Source organism: Zingiber officinale, chromosome 6A (assembly GCF_018446385.1).
Source record: "Zingiber officinale cultivar Zhangliang chromosome 6A, Zo_v1.1, whole genome shotgun sequence".
NCBI lineage: Eukaryota > Viridiplantae > Streptophyta > Magnoliopsida > Zingiberales > Zingiberaceae > Zingiber > Zingiber officinale.
The window spans coordinates 45,916,250-45,935,029 of record NC_055997.1 but is presented as its reverse complement, the minus strand read 5'-3'; the positions used below and the strand labels follow the sequence as shown (position 1 = coordinate 45,935,029).

General features: G+C 39.9%; 1 long non-coding RNA gene across 1 annotated transcript; it reads right to left on the bottom strand.

Moving 5' to 3' along the window:
* Nucleotides 1–14,735: 14,735 nt before the first annotated feature.
* LOC121996336 lies at nucleotides 14,736–18,299 on the bottom strand. The gene is made up of 5 exons (XR_006116048.1): nucleotides 17,572–18,299; nucleotides 17,046–17,235; nucleotides 15,872–16,890; nucleotides 15,686–15,741; nucleotides 14,736–14,795 (listed from the first exon to the last, which is right to left on the bottom strand). It is a non-coding gene; the product is annotated as an uncharacterized LOC121996336 (long non-coding RNA).
* Between the last annotated feature and the right edge of the window lie 481 nt (nucleotides 18,300–18,780).

Genomic DNA, 18,780 nt, shown 5'->3' with positions numbered 1-18,780 from the left:
GGAAAGATGGTTAGTGTTGCATACTTTTTATAATGGTATCAATTATCATACCAAAGTGTCCCTTGATTCAGCTGTTGGAGGGGCACTTATGAACAAAAGCTTAGATGAAGCCGAAGAAATCATTGAAAGTGTAGCACAAAATCATCATCAATGGGCAAATGAAAGAAGTTGTGGCTATTCCTCTGTAAACCCAACAATTAAAGCATCAGGGAAGTTTGAGGTAGATGCAGTCACTCTTTTGTCTGCAAAATTGGACGCTCTTAAAAAGAAATTTGAGAATATGGGGACTAGTGCTAATATGGTCAATGCTATTAGTACATCTTGTGAAGTATGTGGGAGTTCAGAGCATTCAAATGACTCATGTCCATTGGGAGCTATCACTGCACAAATCAATCAACTTGAACAATGTGATGCAATCATGAGTTACAATCAAAGGCAGAACAACCCATACTCAAATACTTATAACCCTGGATGGAAGAGTCATCCAAATCTTTCTTACAGAAACAATCAAGATCAAGGACCATCTATGGGGGCAAGACCAAATTTTCAAGCTGGGCAACAAAATTTTCAACATCTATCTTCTCAAGGCTTACCAAAGTCAAATGTTGAAAAGATGCTTGAAGAAATTATCTCAAGTCAGAATGAAATGAAGCAAGATATAGCAAAGCTCATCCAAAGAATGGATAATTCTGAAAAGCATCAAATGATCCAGGATAGTCAAATTGCCCAACTCGCTTCCTCATCATCCAGAGCACCAGGGCAACTTCCAGGAAAACCTGATGTGAATCCTATGGAGCATTGCAATAGGATTGAGCTTAGGAGCGGACGGACCTTGGGAGACTCCCAAGTGACTGTTTCAAAAGGGATACAAAAAGAAGAAGAGCTCTCTCCTCCTATATCAAATCAGATTCAAGCTAATGAGGAGAGTACCATTGAGGTTGAAGAAACTCTTCCACTGAACCATCAGAGCAAAGTTGTCCCTTTTCCTCAAAGACTTACAATGCTCAAGAAAGATGAAGAATTTGGCAAGTTTCTAGAAAAAGTTAAGAAAATTTGTGTAGAGGTACCTCTTATCGATGCTATTCTGCAAATGCCTAGATTTGCCAAATTCCTGAAGGATCTCATGTCAAACAAGAGAAGAAGAGGAGAGGTCGAGACCATTGCGCTCAGTGAGGAATGTAGTGCTATTTTTGAGAGGAACACTTCTCCAAAACTGAAGGACCCAGGGAGCTTTTATATCCCTTGCAACATAGGAAAAGAATTTTTTGAAAAAGCTTTCTGTGATTTGGGGGCGAGTGTTAGCCTCATTCCTTATTCAATTTGTAATAAATTAGGTTTCAAAAACATTAAACTTACTACTATGGCACTTCAACTTGCCGATCATTCCTGCAGGTACCCTTTGGGTATTTTAGAAGATGTGCCAGTAGAGGTGGATGGGAATGTTATTCCCACAGATTTTGTCGTGTTGGACATGGAAGAGGACCCTAGGATTCCTATCATATTAGGAAGACCTTTCCTTGCTACAGCTGGAGCTATAATTGATGTCAAAAATCATAAGCTTTCTTTGGTAATTGGTAAGGAAAAGTTGGAATATGATTTATCTAAAATCTCTAACCATGTCTCGTCTCTTTTAAATGCTTGTAGCAGGTCAAGCATTTATAAACTTGAGGAATGGAATTTCCATCCTCATGGAAGGCCACCAAATGAAGGAGATAATGTGGTGGAAGATGTTGGGAGAAGACCCCCCAACAAAAACGAAAAGTATATCTGTCCTCCAAGGGCGAGGAAAAGAAATGAATGATAAAGTTTGGTCGAGCTAAAGACCTTAAACAAGCGCTTCTTGGGAGGCAACCCAAAGGTTCTTTTAGTTAGTTTTGATCTGTATCTAAATTTCTTTTAGTTTGATGCATTCTTTTGATTTTTGTTTTCAGGTTAGGTGCAAAACGGAGCTCGGCCGTGTGCTATACACGGCTAGGGAAAAGTTGCAGAGAAGGGAAGTGCTTAGGCCGTGTCATCCAGACACGGCCGTATAGCATCTTCCGAGGAGAAAAGGATCTAGGCCGTGTCAAAAACACGCCCGAGAGGAAGGATGGAGAAGCCGTGTCCCAGACACGGCCGTGCGAGGAATCCAGAGAAGGAAGAGGGGGAGGCCGTGTGGATATACACGGCCCGTGCAAAGAATCCCGAGAGGAAAGATGGGGAGGCCGTGTAGATCTACACGGCCCGTGTAGGAGAACTATTAAAGTCTTCTTCTTACCTCACACGGCCAGATCTTGGCCGTGTTCCGCACACCCCCGACTCTCCAAAATATATCTTTCTCCCCCAATTTCTTAAAAACCCCTCTCTAATCTCTCAAGATCTCTTAGATCCGATTCTCCTCCTCCCTAAGACTTGGACTTTTTGTTCTCTTAACCTAAGATCTTTTGTTCTTTGAAGTTTTGTTCTTTGAGTTCCACAACTCTAGATAATTCTTCCCCTATCTAAACTTGTCAAGATGTCCAATATTTTGAAGAGACTTCGCAAAGGGGGTGGTGGATCTAGTGGAGACAAAGAGAAGGAGCCATCAAGGGACAAAGGAAAACAACCAGTGAAGGGCAAAGGCAAAAGGACTTCACGCAACGAAGGTAATGACAATGAATTCAATATTGTATTTAGAAATGATGATCAAGTAACTAGATTTGCAATTCTTGTCAATAGAAAGATAGTGTGTACTAGATATATGGACCAAACTGTTCTTGATATGCTTGGAATTAGGGAAGATGTAGATTTGATGATTGGATTTTTGGATTGGAGTGATATTATGTACACACATTTGCCTACATATCCTCGTCTTGTTTTGGAATTTTTAAGTTCATTGGATGTCCATTTTACTAATGAAGATGATTATTCTGGAAAAATCTCTTTTAGATTAATGAATCAAGAATTTCTATGGGCATTTAGTGACTTTAATTCCTGTTTTGGAATAACCACCGGTAGCCCTCGTAGGTTTGATCCAAGGTTTAATTGGAATCATTTTTGGAATGCAATAACTGGGTTAGCTCAACCTTATGAACCTTCAAGAGCTAAGGCCTCCCATATGCAGAACCCCATCTTTAGGTATCTACATAGAGTCATGAGTAAAACTATTTTTGGTAGGGGAGAGAGTGATGGGGTGGTTAAAAAGATAGAGCTTTATGCTTTATGGGCTATGCTTTATAAGGTTGAATTTGACTCTGGTTTTCATTTTGTTCAAACCTTATTGAGATCGGCTAGGGCATCATCGGGATCGATTGTTTTTGGTGGTTTGATTACCCGAATAGCTTATAATTTAAATCTTGATGTTGATGGGTTGGAAATAATTCATGGTAATGACATGATTGACATTGATACATGCCTTACTATGAAAATGATCGTTCGGGATGAGAATGGTTTCACGTTTCCTATGAGGAGTGGTTCTCCTTTACCCCTTCCTTTTCCTGAACGAACTACAATTCGTAACCCGGCTAATTGGTGTTGGATCGAGACCACGCTAGAGGGGGGGTGAATAGCGTTCGTGGCTATTTCTTTCGATTCGTAAAACAAACGAGTAAAAGCGCAGCGGAATAAAGAAATAACAAACACAGAGAGACAGGAAGATTTACTTCGTTCGGAGCCTAAGGCGACTCCTACTCGAAGGCCCGCGATCCTTGATCGCTTTCCGTGGGCAACAACTATAAGCACGATAAAACTATTACAGATTAACTACAATTTAAAGCAGTAAACAGATTATACCGACAACAAAAGACTAAATTGAAGCTCCGGGTTGTCGGGGTGTCGTTGCAGCACTTTCTGGATCGAGTCGTTAGCAGCTTGTCGCAGGGAGATTACTTAGATTCTTGTCTATTTTGAAGCTGCACCTTGACCCTTCTTTTATATGATGTTCCGGGCGCCTGGATCCCTTCCGGGCTCCTGGAGTGTGACGTGGCCAGCCAACCAGGATGCTACACGTGTCAACTTCGGGCAGGGGATAAACTTTGGTCCCGGGCGCCCGGACCTGTTCCGGGCGCTCGGACCTCCGGGCGCCCGGATCCATCCCGGGCGCTCGGATCCATCCCTGGCGCCCGGACAGCCTTTTTCCAGCAGGTTCCTCACCTGCAAACAAAGGTTAGTCCGAGCAAAATCCCCTGCAAGACAGTGTTAGAATAAGACAAAACATCATAAAGAAGAATTGACAGTCTTCGGACTGTCCGAGTCTGACTTCGGATTTCCAATCAGAAATCCTAGGTCGACCCGACGCCTACTGTTCCCTCTACGGGGAGCGCGTCCTCACCTACTCCTCTCTGCCAGTCGATCCTCCAGATCGACTGGACTTTTGCTCAGCACTCGATGCTTCCGGACTTTCTGCTGGACATCCGCTTCCCGGCTAGTCCAGACTTTCACCTGGTTCACGATACCAGGACTTTCCACCTAGGTTTACCACCCCCTAGGACTTTTGCCTGAAGCCATCGACCTGCCAAGACTTTCCGCATAGGGTTACCACCCCCTATGACCTAGGGTTACCACCCCCTAGGGTTTTTCCCTTTGCCTAACCGCAGCTAGGACTTTCCTGAAATACTCATTCAACCATGTTAGATTACAACAACCCTTAACTTTGAATCCTTTGTCATTATCAAAACTCAGGTTCGATCGTCAGATGCTTCCCGCACCAACAATCTCCCCCTTTTTGATTATGGCAACCCAAATTCAAAGTTAAGTGAAAAAACAAACGCATAAGTATATTATGCAAACTTAAGTATCTAAATTCAAATGAACGTCTAACTTAAGCTAACACTTAAACTTTTTGTGAAGCTCCCCCTTAATACAAGGTTTCCTTTTTCTTTTGAATTTCTCTACTTTGAATTTCTCTACTCTGCCCCTTTGCCATATATCAAAAATGAGCTAGTTTTGAAAAACTTAATTTTCAAGATAGAATTAAAAAACATTTTATTTTAGGCAAGGAAAGTGAAGGAGAACACCTTAGAATTTATTTTGTTTGAATAGACATAGAAAAACATGAGCTCTTTTTTGAGTCTATAGAAAAATATTGGTTTCCAAAATTTTCATAGAAATTTTTTTTTTCAAAATACAGGTTTCAACTTCAGAGATTTTCAAATAAATTTGCAAGGAAAAATAATTTTTAAAGCTTTAACAACTTAATGAATTTTCAAAAGGGTTTTAAAAAAAAATTTCAAAGAAGAAGATATTTGAAAGTTAAGTTTGGAGAAAATTTTGATAAAACTGTTTAAGGAATGTTTTTGAGATAAATTTCAGGAATACTTAAGGCAAAGGAGAGGAGATAACCTTAATTTAGTTTTAGTAAGGTTTCAGTGTTCTAAAGTCCAAGCATGAGTCAAGATTTGGTTTTGATCAGGTATCAGAGCCCTTAAGTACAAACATGCTTAAACTTTAATATTGCCTCCACCAACTGTCTAACCATTTAGCTGCTTGCTGATTGCCTAGAGGGCAACAGTGTTCACCTGGTTAGTCAAGTCAAGTCAATTGATCCAGTTAGATTTGACTAAGGCTGGAAGACTTGATTTGATTACTGTTAATTATGTATTTAATGCCCAGACTCATATTGATGCACAGAAATAAGCATTCTTGAGTCCAGGCTGTACCCTATGCATCTCACACCGTTCTATGTTTTACAAACACAATCAAGGTAAACCTAGGTGTTGTGAGATGCTTTGGCTTAATTCTAGGGGAACATGATGTCTAGGGGAAATCCTAAACTAAACCCAACTTTTGAAAGTTTATTAAAATTGGAGTTTTGAAAAACTGTTTTTCCTAGAATTTATAAAAGAATGTGACTAAAGGACTAATTTATTAGGTTAAGGTATAGTTAATCAAGCCTGAAGTGAAACTGTCCATTAGACTAAAAAGTCGATATAGATACAAGAGTCATAATAGAGCTGCTACAAGCTGTACTAGAGTCATAATAGAGCAACAGTAGGAACTACTGAGATGATGAGGGAGGTGGTCCGGAACCCAGCGACCGGAGTAGTGTCAGGATCTCAGTGTGACGAGCTCGGTCATCCTCTCGTAGATCTCGGCGCAAGTCGGAGAGCTCCTGTCGTACGTCTCGTCGTAAGTCGGAGACCTCCTGTCGAACCTCTCGTCGAAGATCAGAGACTTCTCGTCGCATGGACTGATGAAACTTGGAGTTCTTGTGCCGGAGACTCGACATAGTCCTCTCTAGTCCGGAGACTCGATCAGCGAGAGTGCGGGGAGCTGGGTGTGGTGCTCGAGGAGGTGGTGGGGCAGGAGCAGCCTCCTCAGGAAATAGTGCCAACATGAACTCATCATGCTCTGCCTCCTCCGCCTGCTGGTGCTGTGCCCCCCTACGCCAGGACATGGTACCCTCATCGTCTATATGGATATTCGCTAGGGAAAAGTTCCTAGCTCCTATGATGTCAAACTCGGTCATGTAGCGGATGTCACCTGTGGTGACGTCAATGTGTAATGAGGCCATGTAAGCTGTCAGAATATGACAATAAGGCATATGTACTCGTCTACTGGTCACGAATCCAGCTGCATAAATGATAGTGGAAAAGATGTGAAGACTGATGTCTATATCTAACCTCTGACACAGGGCATAGAGCAGGAAAGAGTGAAATGGACGCATCACCGCAATGTCGTGAGTGGTAAGCGGTAGAATACAAAGTACTAGAACCCTATAAAGGGCGTAGTCCTGAATTCTAAGGTTAAGTGACCTAAACTGGGTCTCAGTGGGATCACGCTGGTCCTCAAAGAAGGACGAATAGATCGTATCAAGGGTAATATGTGAGTAGGGATCTCCAAAAGGTAGCTCCCTAGGAGGGTAGCATAAAAAGGTGCATGGTGACTCTCGTAACCCTAGAAACTCACGAATGGTGGTGGGAGATAATGTGATATCCGTGCCAGCTGCCCTAGTGGTATAGGTGTAGTCGTCTACTTTCACTAGGTTGTTGTAAAATTCGGCACATAGACTTATGTTTACTGCGCTGGCGCACTCAACTAGGTTTCGCAGCCTATAGTGGTTTATAGTCTCGGAGACTGGAATACAGGAGCCTAAAAAGAACGATCTGTCTATACATTTGGTTCTAATGGCCATGTAATTTGTTGACATAAACTTAATCCTAAGTTCTTCGGTGGGAAACCTAGGGTCAATGCTAGGGGTAGAGGGCCCAGCACCAGATTTAGTACGCTTCCTAAATATCAAACTAACATTACACTAAGAAAAGATTATAAGAAAGAAAGTTTAGGAGGGGATAAAAATTTTACCGAGGAGCCATTGTAATAAATTTTAGAACTGACGACCTCGGTTGAGTTGCGACTCCGGATCAACCGCGAAAAATTTTAATTTTCAAAATCTTCGCAAATAAGCTAGGAAGCTAAGGAGGAAGATTTGAGTGCAAGGGTAGGGGGCGCCTGCTGCCCCCTATATATAAGGGGTTCCGGGCACCCGGACGTGTTCCGGGCGCTCGGGGTCGTGTGAGGCGGGGCGCCCGGGATCGCTGCGGGCGCCCGGGGTCTGAATACCGGGGGCGCCTGCCCCCGGTTTTTGACCGTGGTATTATTATTAAGCTTTAATTTTTAATTTAATCTTAATGTAAGTATGATTAAAGATGCTTAAATAAAATTGATTCTTAACCATCTTTAATTGAGAATTAATTCAAATTTTGAAATTGAGTTTGAATTAATTTGGAAAAAATAATTTTGAAATTCATTTTGAAAAATTTTGAAATTCATTTTGATAAATTTTGAAATTCATTTTGAAAAGATTTTTAAGTAATTTTGAGCTTAATTTTGAAAAAGATTTAAATAATTTTGAAATTTATTTTTGAAAAGATTTTTGAAAAGATTTTTAGATAATTTTGAAATTGATTTTTGAAAAGTTTAAATAATTTTGAAATTGATTTTGAAAAGTTTTTTAAATTAATTTTGAAATTCATTTGAAATTGATTTTTCAAATAAAAAAAGAATTTTGAGTTATGAATTAATTATCAGTTTGATTTTAATTACTTAGTCATCTCACCCGATCTAAATTTTCAATCAGGGAATCCTATAATTGTTGTGAGATGAATTGAGGTTCAATTTAAGGGTTTTGTTTAGTCTTGTGTTAGATTCAGGTTTAGCTTTGGATTCAACAAGTAAGCATTCTTTGGATAAACTTCTGGGCTATGGTGAGTCACAAGGAGCTTATTAAAGTAACCATGCCTTCGAGGTCTTCCAAATAGTCCTACCCATTGAACTTAATACTAAAACTTGGTCTAACTAGTTAGGATCCATTTAAGGGTAGCTTCGGTCAGTTCCACTTGGCCAAATGCACCAGGTCGAAGCCATATCTTCCTAGACATGCGATGCCCAAGTTTCCCTAACGTACTATCATCCAAAAACTTCACCAGTACTGTGGTTCAAGTTAAACTTATCTCTTTTTAATCTAACCTTAAATACCCTGCCAGGTAATCCATTCTTGTTTTACCCATTCCGGGTAAATTAGGTTCAGTTACCCTGTCGGGTAGTTCAGTTGGAGGTGCCAGCTAGTTTGGACCCTCCTTCTATTTTTCATTTATAATTTTGATTTGTTTAATTTTGAATTTCGAATTTTAATTTTTGATTTTTAATTTAATTTCGAATTTTAAATTTTAATTTAATTTCGAATTTTGAATTTGATTTTAGATTTTTAATTTAATTTCGAATTTTGAATTTCATTTAATTTTTGAATTTAATTTTTGAATTTTTGAATTTGAATTTCGAATTTTGAGTTTCATTTTTGAATTTATAATCTAATTTTGAATTTTGAATTTAATTTTTGAATTTATAATTTAATTTTGAATTTTGAGTTTCATTTTTGAATTTATAATTTAATTTCGAATTTTGAGTTTCATTTTTGAATTTATAATCTAATTTTGAATTTTGAATTTAATTTTTGAATTTTGAATTTTGAATTTAATTTTTTAATTTATAATTTAATTTCGAATTATCGTTTTTCTCTTTGCTCCCCCTGGATCACGGCCTCGATATGGTCTATCGAGATAATGTATTTGATCCTTCGGGACCCAGTATTGACCAAGTCCAACTTGATTGATCAATTTGGACTTGGGGACCCATGCTTGGGCTGTGTTACTACTTTGTTTGTCTATTAAGGATAAGTAAGATTTATATTTACTTTTATATCCTAGCCAGTTTTATTGTAAATGGCCCTTTGTGTCCCAAGAATTAAGTCCAAGTTCTTGGAGCCCAAAGAAAACCGTTTTAAAGTAGTTTTTAAATCTTTAACCTGATTTTTTAGACTTGAATTTTCTTCCTCAAGTTTATGAACTTGATTTGGAAATTCAGTCTGACTCTGGTCAGGTAAGGTTTTAGTGTCAGCCACTTCTTTAAGGACAGATACTTCCTTTAGAAGTGACTTAACTTTCAGGTTTGACTTAGCTAATTTGCGCAATAAATAACTAACTAAAATGTTTAACCGGGAGATACTTACAGCGGGGTCTGGTCCTTCGGAAACGGATACGGATCCGTGGCTTTGCTCGGACTCCGCCTCGGACTCGCTCTCGCTTCCGGATTCGACGATTTGGTCCCGGGCCATTAATGCGAGTAGACTCGTCTGTTCGAGCTTGTCGTCGTCGTCCTCCGATGAAGATTCGTCCCATGTTGCCTTAAGGACCTTTTTCCTTCTTTGCTTTTTGACCTCCTTCAGGTTAGGGCAGTTGGATTTGATGTGCCCTTTTTGGTTGCAGCCGTAGCATGTAACTTCAAACTTCATCTTTGAGTTCTGTGAACCTTCCCTCGTTTTTACTGCCTTTTTTAGATCTCTTTTGTTGAAGCTCTTCGTTTTGTAGAGCTTCTTTACGAGGTTTACCAGCTCGGTTGTAATTTCAATGTCTTCATCGTCTAAGTCTGGTTCAACCTCCGACTCCGGTTCCGTTCTTCGTCTTGATCTCGGTTCCCGTGTTCGACTTGTACCTGCAACCAACTCAATACCTTTCTCGGTTGGCTGTGCATTAGTCTGCTCATGAAGTTCAAATTCACAAAATAATTCGTCTAATTTTATTGAAGACAAGTCCTTGGAAACTTTGTAGGCATCTACCATTGATGCCCACAATGTGTTCCTTGGAAATGAGTTTAAAATATACCTTATGACGTCCCGATTCTCTATCTTTTGTCCGATTCCGTGAAGAGAATTGAGGATGTCTTGGATTCTCGCATGTAGAGAACTTGCCGTCTCGCCTTCCTGCATCTTTAGATTATATAATTTATTAAGTAAAAGATCTCTTTTACTTACCTTGGTGTCGTTAGTGCCTTCGTGGAGTTCGACTAGCTTTTCCCAGAGCTCCTTTGCGGAAGAGAACGGGCCGACTCTGTTGAGTTCTTCTTTGGTAAGGCCGCACGGGAGGGTGCAGGTAGCTTTGGCGTCGGCTTCCACCTTTTTGATTAGAGAGGCGTCCCACTTCTCGCAGGGGGTTGGTTTGCCGTCGTCATCGGAAGGTAGCTGAAGTCCTGTCTTAATGATCATCCATGTTTCGAACTGAATCTTCAGATACGTCTCCATTCTTCGCTTCCAATAACCGAAATCATCTCCGGAGAATAGTGGGGGACGAACAGTACTGAACCCCTCTTGTTGAGCCATTTGTAATATGCAACAAAACAAAAAAAATATATGTTCCAAGACTACGTCTTGGATTAGTAGTGCGGGAATAAAGAATAGTAATAATAACGAGCTCGAGTGGTGTTGCACCAACTTCGGGCAAAATCCGATTCGATAAAAGAATTAGAATAAAACTTTAAGGCTAAATTCTAATTGACTCCGAAAAATATAAAATCGAAAGAAAAATTTGTTTTGAAAGGTGGTTGCACCAATTCAAAATGACCCCGCTCTGATACCAATTGTTGGATCGAGACCACGCTAGAGGGGGGGTGAATAGCGTTCGTGGCTATTTCTTTCGATTCGTAAAACAAACGAGTAAAAGCGCAGCGGAATAAAGAAATAACAAACACAGAGAGACAGGAAGATTTACTTCGTTCGGAGCCTAAGGCGACTCCTACTCGAAGGCCCGCGATCCTTGATCGCTTTCCGTGGGAAACAACTATAAGCACGATAAAACTATTACAGATTAACTACAATTTAAAGCAGTAAACAGATTATACCGACAACAAAAGACTAAATCGAAGCTCCGGGTTGTCGGGGTGTCGTTGCAGCACTTTCTGGATCGAGTCGTTAGCAGCTTGTCGCAGGGAGATTACTTAGATTCTTGTCTATTTTGAAGCTGCACCTTGACCCTTCTTTTATATGATGTTCCGGGCGCCTGGATCCCTTCCGGGCGCCTGGAGTGTGACGTGGCCAGCCAACCAGGATGCTGCACGTGTCAACTTCGCGCAGGGGATAAACTTTGGTCCCGGGCGCCTGGACCTGTTCCGGGCGCCCGGACCTCCGGGCGCCCGGATCCATCCCGAGCGCCCGGACAGCCTTTTTCCAACAGGTTCCTCACCTGCAAACAAAGGTTAGTCCGAGCAAAATCCCCTGCAAGACAATATTAGAATAAGACAAAACATCATAAAGAAGAATTGACAGTCTTCGGACTGTCCGAGTCTGACTTCGGATTTCCAACCGGAAATCCTAGGTCGACCCGACGCCTACTGTTCCCTCTACAGGGAGCGCGTCCTCACCTACTCATCTCAGGAGATTTACCTGTTGCCAGTCGATCCTCCAGATCGACTGGACTTTTGCTCAGCACTCGATGCTTCCGGACTTTCTGCTGGACATCCGCTTCCCGGCTAGTCCAGACTTTTCACCTGGTTCGCGACACCAGGACTTTCCACCTAGGGTTACCACCCCCTAGGACTTTTGCCTGAAGCCATCGACCTGCCAAGACTTTCCGCATAGGGTTACCACCCCCTATGACCTAGGGTTACCACCCCCTAGGGTTTTTCCCTTTGCCTAACCGCAGCTAGGACTTTCCTGAAATACTCATTCAACCATGTTAGATTACAACAACCCTTAACTTTGAATCCTTTGCCATTATCAAAACTCAGGTTCGATCGTCAGATGCTTCCCGCACCAACAATTGGGTGATTTCTGAGTTAGATTTTGAGGATAACCCTTCTATACCTGGAGACACTGAGCCACATCATGAGCCCTCGTCATCTGGACACACGCAACCTTCTAGCTTTATGGAGCCTGCTAGGCATTCTTTTGCATATGGCACGGGATCTTCTAAGTTTGATTTTTCAGATTTTCGTACGTCTCTAGAATCACTTCATGAGAAGCAAGATTCCCAACGAAAAATGTTGGAGGGGCGCTTCTCTTTATCTGATGATCAGTTTAGGGAGGTACAAAATCATTTTCAGTTTACGAGGAATTTTCAAGGTCAAGTGGCTGAGTTTGTGCAGGATTATGATACTGATCAGGCTAGGATGAGAGATTTTATGCAGAGTATGACGCTTACTAGCCAACAAGTAGATGCTTTATATGACTATCATAGATCCTTGGGTGAGATTCCAGGTTTTCCTAGTTTTCCTATTGGCCAACCACGTCGTAGACCTCCTTTCCCTCGTCCACCTCCACCTCCTCCACCATACTGATTTCATCGGGACGATGAAAAGTTTAAGTCGAGGGGGGGTGTCATGTATTGTTTAGTTTGGTTTTCAGTTTTTAGTTTTTGTTAGCTTTTCATGTTGGTTCTTATTTTCATTGCTTGTTGCTTTATTTTGCTTGTGTTTGTTTTTGAAATAATCATGGCAAAATAGTTTGAGAACATCAAAACTTCACTTATATGCTTTCTTGGATTCAAGTGAAATGTTAGCACGATTATTGTCTTGATTCATGATGTTCGAATGATGCTAGTAGTAAACTTTGTGTAGTTCTTTTTTCTATCTTGGGAAGCATTAATAAGCTAAGAATCTTATGGTGATGAGTTTTAGTTTTGGTTCAACCTTAAGGATTTTATCTTCACTACACTTGTGCTTGATGCTTGAATAGTTGATGTCATTGAAATAGTCATGATTCATCTTGTTTGTTTAGTACTTGGTTTCCATGGTGATTTCTCAACTTTCATTTTGGTTACTGGATGAGACTCAAATCATTAAAGCTCATTTGGAAAAATCAAAATATCCCAACATGTGTGCTAAAGGTACATTTGTGAATAAGTTTTGCACAATGCAAACACTTATAAAAAAAATAAATAAATAAATAAAAGAATAATAGGGGATATAAAAAACAGTTGTCATGAGTGGAATCTAGCAAGTCACCCCTTTGAGACCGAGTTAGGTTACTGGGGAAATGACTGTTTAGCTTCTCTTGAGATTGAGCATACCTTTGAGACCTTGGGTTAGTTGAGAAATATGAACCAAGTGAATGGTGAGTAAGTGCCTATCACTGGTTACTTGTCTTTCACTGGGAACACTAGGAATTCAAATTTGATGACGACTTGACTAGGACATGCATTGAAACTTGAAGGGTGTTGAGTTACTTTTACACTGCGCACAAGATTCTTATGCTTGAACCACACTTTACTTGTTTCCATGATCATGCTTGTTAATGAAACTTTTTGATAGAGTTAGGAAAGTGCACTGGGTTTTATGAATGTGTTGTAGAACATATGAATTTAGACTGCAGCATTTTGCTTGAGGACAAGCAAAAGTTTAAGTCTGGGGGTGTGATGTGCGTAGATTATATACTTTTTTATGCATGTTTTTACGCACATTTACATATTTTGAGCATGCTTGATCTATGCATTTTTATACTTCCAACTTTCCTTTTAGCATATTTACTCTTTTGGTTCGGAGATCTGCTTTTTGTGCATTTTCTGTACACAGGAGTCGATTTGGTGAAGAATCTACATCTTTGGGCATGCATTGGAGGAAGCAAAGGGAGAAAGCACCGGGCCATGTACCTCACACGGCCCTGCACTGGTATGGAGCTCGGGCCGTGTGGAGTTTGGCACCAACAGAAGAGGAAGATGACATGGCCGTGTGAACCTCGCACGGCCGTGTCAAGATTTGAAGCCTACCAGAGCAGAAGCCTTACATGGTCGTGTGGATCTACACGGCCGTGTGAGATTTCCAGAGACCAAGCAGGCTGTGGCCATGTGCACTACACGGCCGTGTAGTATTTCCAGAGAGCAGAAGGGTTCTGGCCGTGTGGAGACACACGGTCGTGCAGCTTTCACTACAACAAAATCGCTCATAGACATCGGTTTTCCACCGGTGTCTATTTGATTTTCGACCGATGTCTATGAAGCCGATGTTAAAAGTCTACCATTTTAGACATCGGGTTAAAACCGGTGTAGTATCACTTAACGACACCGGTCTTCGAATCGGTTATTAACCGGTGTAGTATCACTTAACGACACCGTTTCATCAACGGTGTAAAACCGATGTAATATTGTATGTTAATAACACCAGTTTTGGCAGCGGTAAATGACCGATGTAATATTACTTTATAACACCGGTTTTACATCGGTGGAAAACCGATGTAATATGTATATTTTTTAACAACACAAATTTGATTTTAAAACCGACAATAACAAAAAAAAATACACAAATATTCACAAATTGTACAAATATTCTTCATTCAATAATATCCATAAAATACACAAATATTCACAAATTATATAAATAATCTTCTTACAACAATATCCATAAAATACCCAAACATTCTTTTTACATCAAAAGCTAGCTAATAGATATTAAAATCAAAGTATAACATTCTGTTAACACATCAAGGTACAACTGTCTCAAATGTAATCTAGCATGCATTCAGCCCACTCAAACCGCACTTCATCAATTTCAACTCTGGAGTACTTGAGATTTGTAAACTGTAAAAACACATAAATAATATATTAGTAAATCAAGACCAAAAATCATAGTTGAAAAAGTAGTAAGAGCAACAGGTAACAAGATGACTAATTTGAATGCTTAAAAAGAGACCTATTCATCATTTATCTCAACCACATCAATGCTTACTTCAATGCTTGCAATAAGGATCTTCAGTGATTCACAAGGTATCAGAAAGTTGAATTTGCAGTTACAAATGAAGTAAAAGAATCATATTCAGCTGTCAAAAGATAACTAGGTCCATGCTCTTAGAGAGAACCATACAAAACAAAATGAAAGGTTTTGAACATAAAAAAAAAATGTTAGTCATGCCAAGACTGAGATCACTCATCTATCTATCATTTCAACCTAATAAATTAGTTACTTTGGTTTTACAAAGTCTCCCAATTGTGTAGGAAGATCACAGAAGAATATTCCTGATAAAAGTTAACTTTCTTTAGTAGAAACAACCAATAGCGCTATAACAAATCCAGGAACAGCAACCAACCATTAGTCACTAATATATGAAGAGATTGCAAATGGAAGTGAACTTAAAGAAACAAAAAGAGCAAATAAAAATCAACTAGACAGCAATGGATCCAACATAAAAAATTGTGCAAAAACTAATAAATAATAATAAGGGTTACAAATCACTCCTACACAATCAGCACTACACTTGCTTCCAACTAAGAGAGCCTATAATTAAACAATCAAAAGTGTACCAATAATTCTCCTTTCTGATAAATAGCTGTAATAATAAATCAAAAGCATAGCATGTTGTGCTCATATAGCTAACAATAAAAGTGAAACAAAAAAATATAGCTCTTGGGAATTAACTGACACGTATGGTAAACATGACCACCAAATCAAAGATGAAGTGTGTGAAAAATACCTTTGGTTTCTCTTCCTCCTTTGGTTTCAGTAGCTCTTCCTTTGAAATAGCTTTCCCTGCAGAAAATAATTCAGTCACTCAGCAGTCAGAAACATGCAAATATAAAACTACAAAACCGGTAGAATCTGGGCTTCCAAATGTACATGAAAAAATTTCAAATTCAATGCTGTGTCAGAGAACTCAAACCTTTTGCATCACGATATACTGGTTCTGCACTTTTACCACTCAAACTAGGATCCAAGGATGCAAATCTGGGACAAAAAAACAAAGAATAGTGAACATATATATACCAGTCGTGAAGGCATACTCAGCCGATGTCGTATCCTTTTCCCAGTCCTTCCATCTGTGTATCTGCCCAAGAGAAGATTATCAATGCAAAGTGGATACTGCAACAGCTAAACTAAATCATCCTCAGGCAATGCTATGGAATTATTCAGAATGATACATAATGTAATCCACTACTCTGTCACTGCAGATTCACCTTTGCTCTTCCAAGGACCATTATAAGAGCACTATTTACCACATGAAACTCAGCCAAAAAGAAGATCAGAATGTGCAACTGGTGCAAGCCTGTGGCAGTAAACTAATGCAACCATGTCTCTGTGCATCTTCCTTCCCAAAAAATATCCTCTAGCTCCAACACCACAAAAACAGTGACATCTTCTCGCGATGTTGCCTACCATCAGCTCATCCAAACTCAAGAAATCCAATAAGATAAAGGGGCAGAAAAAGGAGAAAGCATGATGCTCATGGGATCACGAAGTATGGAATTGGATGTGTATGCTTATCGTCCAGCTGAACCTATTGTTTTCGCAAGGAATAGGATGACTTTAGGGACCACTTACTTTCTGGTGCATTTTTCTCAAAGTACTCATTTATGTTGAGTGGTGAGTTCCACCAGCAGTCTGAAGATGCCCTGGTTCTCATGTTCATGAGATAATAGTGGCACAAGCTGCCTCTTTCTGGGGTATCTCTACTCCCACCCACCCATGGCAGAGACAGATTATGCTGGCTTGGATGGAGCCACTAAGGAGAGGGGCATACATTACATCTTTAAGAATGTTATCATCATCTCTGTGAAACCATTTCCTAGGATCAACATGGAAAAGGTATGATCTTGCTTTTTTTTTGTTTTTTGTTTTTTTTATCTGTCTGCTGTCCAGTGACCTACTTGCAAGAATGGAAAAATCAGATGAAATCCGTACCTGCATTATTTAAACAGCACATTCAATATTTTGCATTATCTGTGAAATCTCACCTCATTGGCACTGATGTGAAATTGTTTGATGAGAGGACTAAACTCACATAAGCAATCAACAAGTATGGGGGAGATAATTGAGAGAATGTGGACTAAACTCACATAAGCAATCAACAAGTATGGGGGAGATGATTGAGAGAATGTTTTGGAGGTCCCACTGGGAATCACCACCGTTGTATACTTTAAGCTAAATCAGTGCACCCAATCCACAAAATGAGGCAGTGGACAGCTCCTTTTCCTCTGGTTTTCTTTCTCTTTTACTTGACGTCGCAAGCTTGCAGATGCTTCCTCCCTGGATAAAACATGCCCAAAGTTGCCGGTGTGGCCATACATAAAGAAAGCAACAGTTAAACAAAAAACAATTGACTAATCAACTTAACAACAATCAAATAAAACCTAACTATGCATAAAAGCTAAACATGTATCACATTGTCACCCTATGATACAAGATTAACAATCATACATAAATAAAACTAAACAAAGTAAAGCTAAACACTCCACATGTATCATAAGGAAATAACACATAGATTAAACACAAAAGTAAACTAACAACTAAACATGAAACATTCAATAGGAAAATAAACTAACTATCCAAACCACTATTCCTCGATCAACTCCAATCGACTACCTCCTTTGTCACAAGGGGGCCCGGAGATGGAACCAGCAACGCCGGTGGACAACAATACAGATGACTAAACTGATCCCGGACAATGATACATAATGGCTGGTTCTTCCCGCAGTTAAACACTTCAGTGAAGAGCAACAGATTACACAAAAATTACTGTCCTCACCCTCTGATCTACTGATTCCACCAACACAAACTACGCGAAGTTGAATAGCAGAGAGATGAAATGAAGCTTGCTGCCAGAATTGAAGATTGAAGTTGCTGGGATCATGCCAGCATTCGCAACCACGTTCGTGGAAGTCCACAACAGCCTCAGTGTTGGATTTCAGTAAGGCTTCACCAGAGAAGATGTTCAAGGCCAGCTCCGTCCTCCTTTGAGTTTCCCTTCTCTCGCTACCACGTCGGCAAGGGATTTCAGACTTGGTCAAATCAGAGATGAGGGAATCCTCCGGCGCAACCACGCCGGTGAAAACCCTAATTAAATCCGCCGCCTGTTGATGGATAATTCGGGGAAAATGGAGAAGAGGGATCCTCACCGGAGTAAATGCTGAAGGCCAGCTTCGTCCTCCTCTGAGTTGCCCTTCTCAAACGCCGTCGGAGTTGCTGTTGTCGCCGCTTGGAGCAGATCACGAGAAGGCGGATTTGTGATAGGAACCCAGGGGCCTATCACGTGAAAAAATCGAAAGAGAAAGGGAAAAGGGGGATAGGGTGATCGCTTCGAGGGGATCGGCCTCCAATAATCAAACGAAATTGATTAATTAAAAGGGAAATTGCTTATCTTCCAAAGTTACATAACGTCTCTTTAAATAGAGACCTAAATTACCTTTTCAAAAAGAAAAGGTCTAAAAGAAAAATAAAATAAAACTACCTTTTCAAAAGAAAAGGTGTAAAAGAAAAATAAAATAAAAATACATTTTCATGAGAAAATGTCAAATTAAAACTTATCTAAAATAAAAAGAAAAAGTCTAAAACTTATTTTAAAAAGGAAATAAAATTAATAGATTTATTTGAAAAGATCCATTAAAGGATCTTATCATTCCACCGCCCTTCAAAACAACCTTGTCCTCAAGGTTGTTTATCAATAAATTCTGGAAATTTTTCTTGAATGGTATCATATAATTCCCATGTTGCATCATCGATAGAAAAATTGTCCCATTGAATTAATAGCTCAACTGTTGCTTGATTGTTCTTCTTCACAAGTCTCCTTTCTAA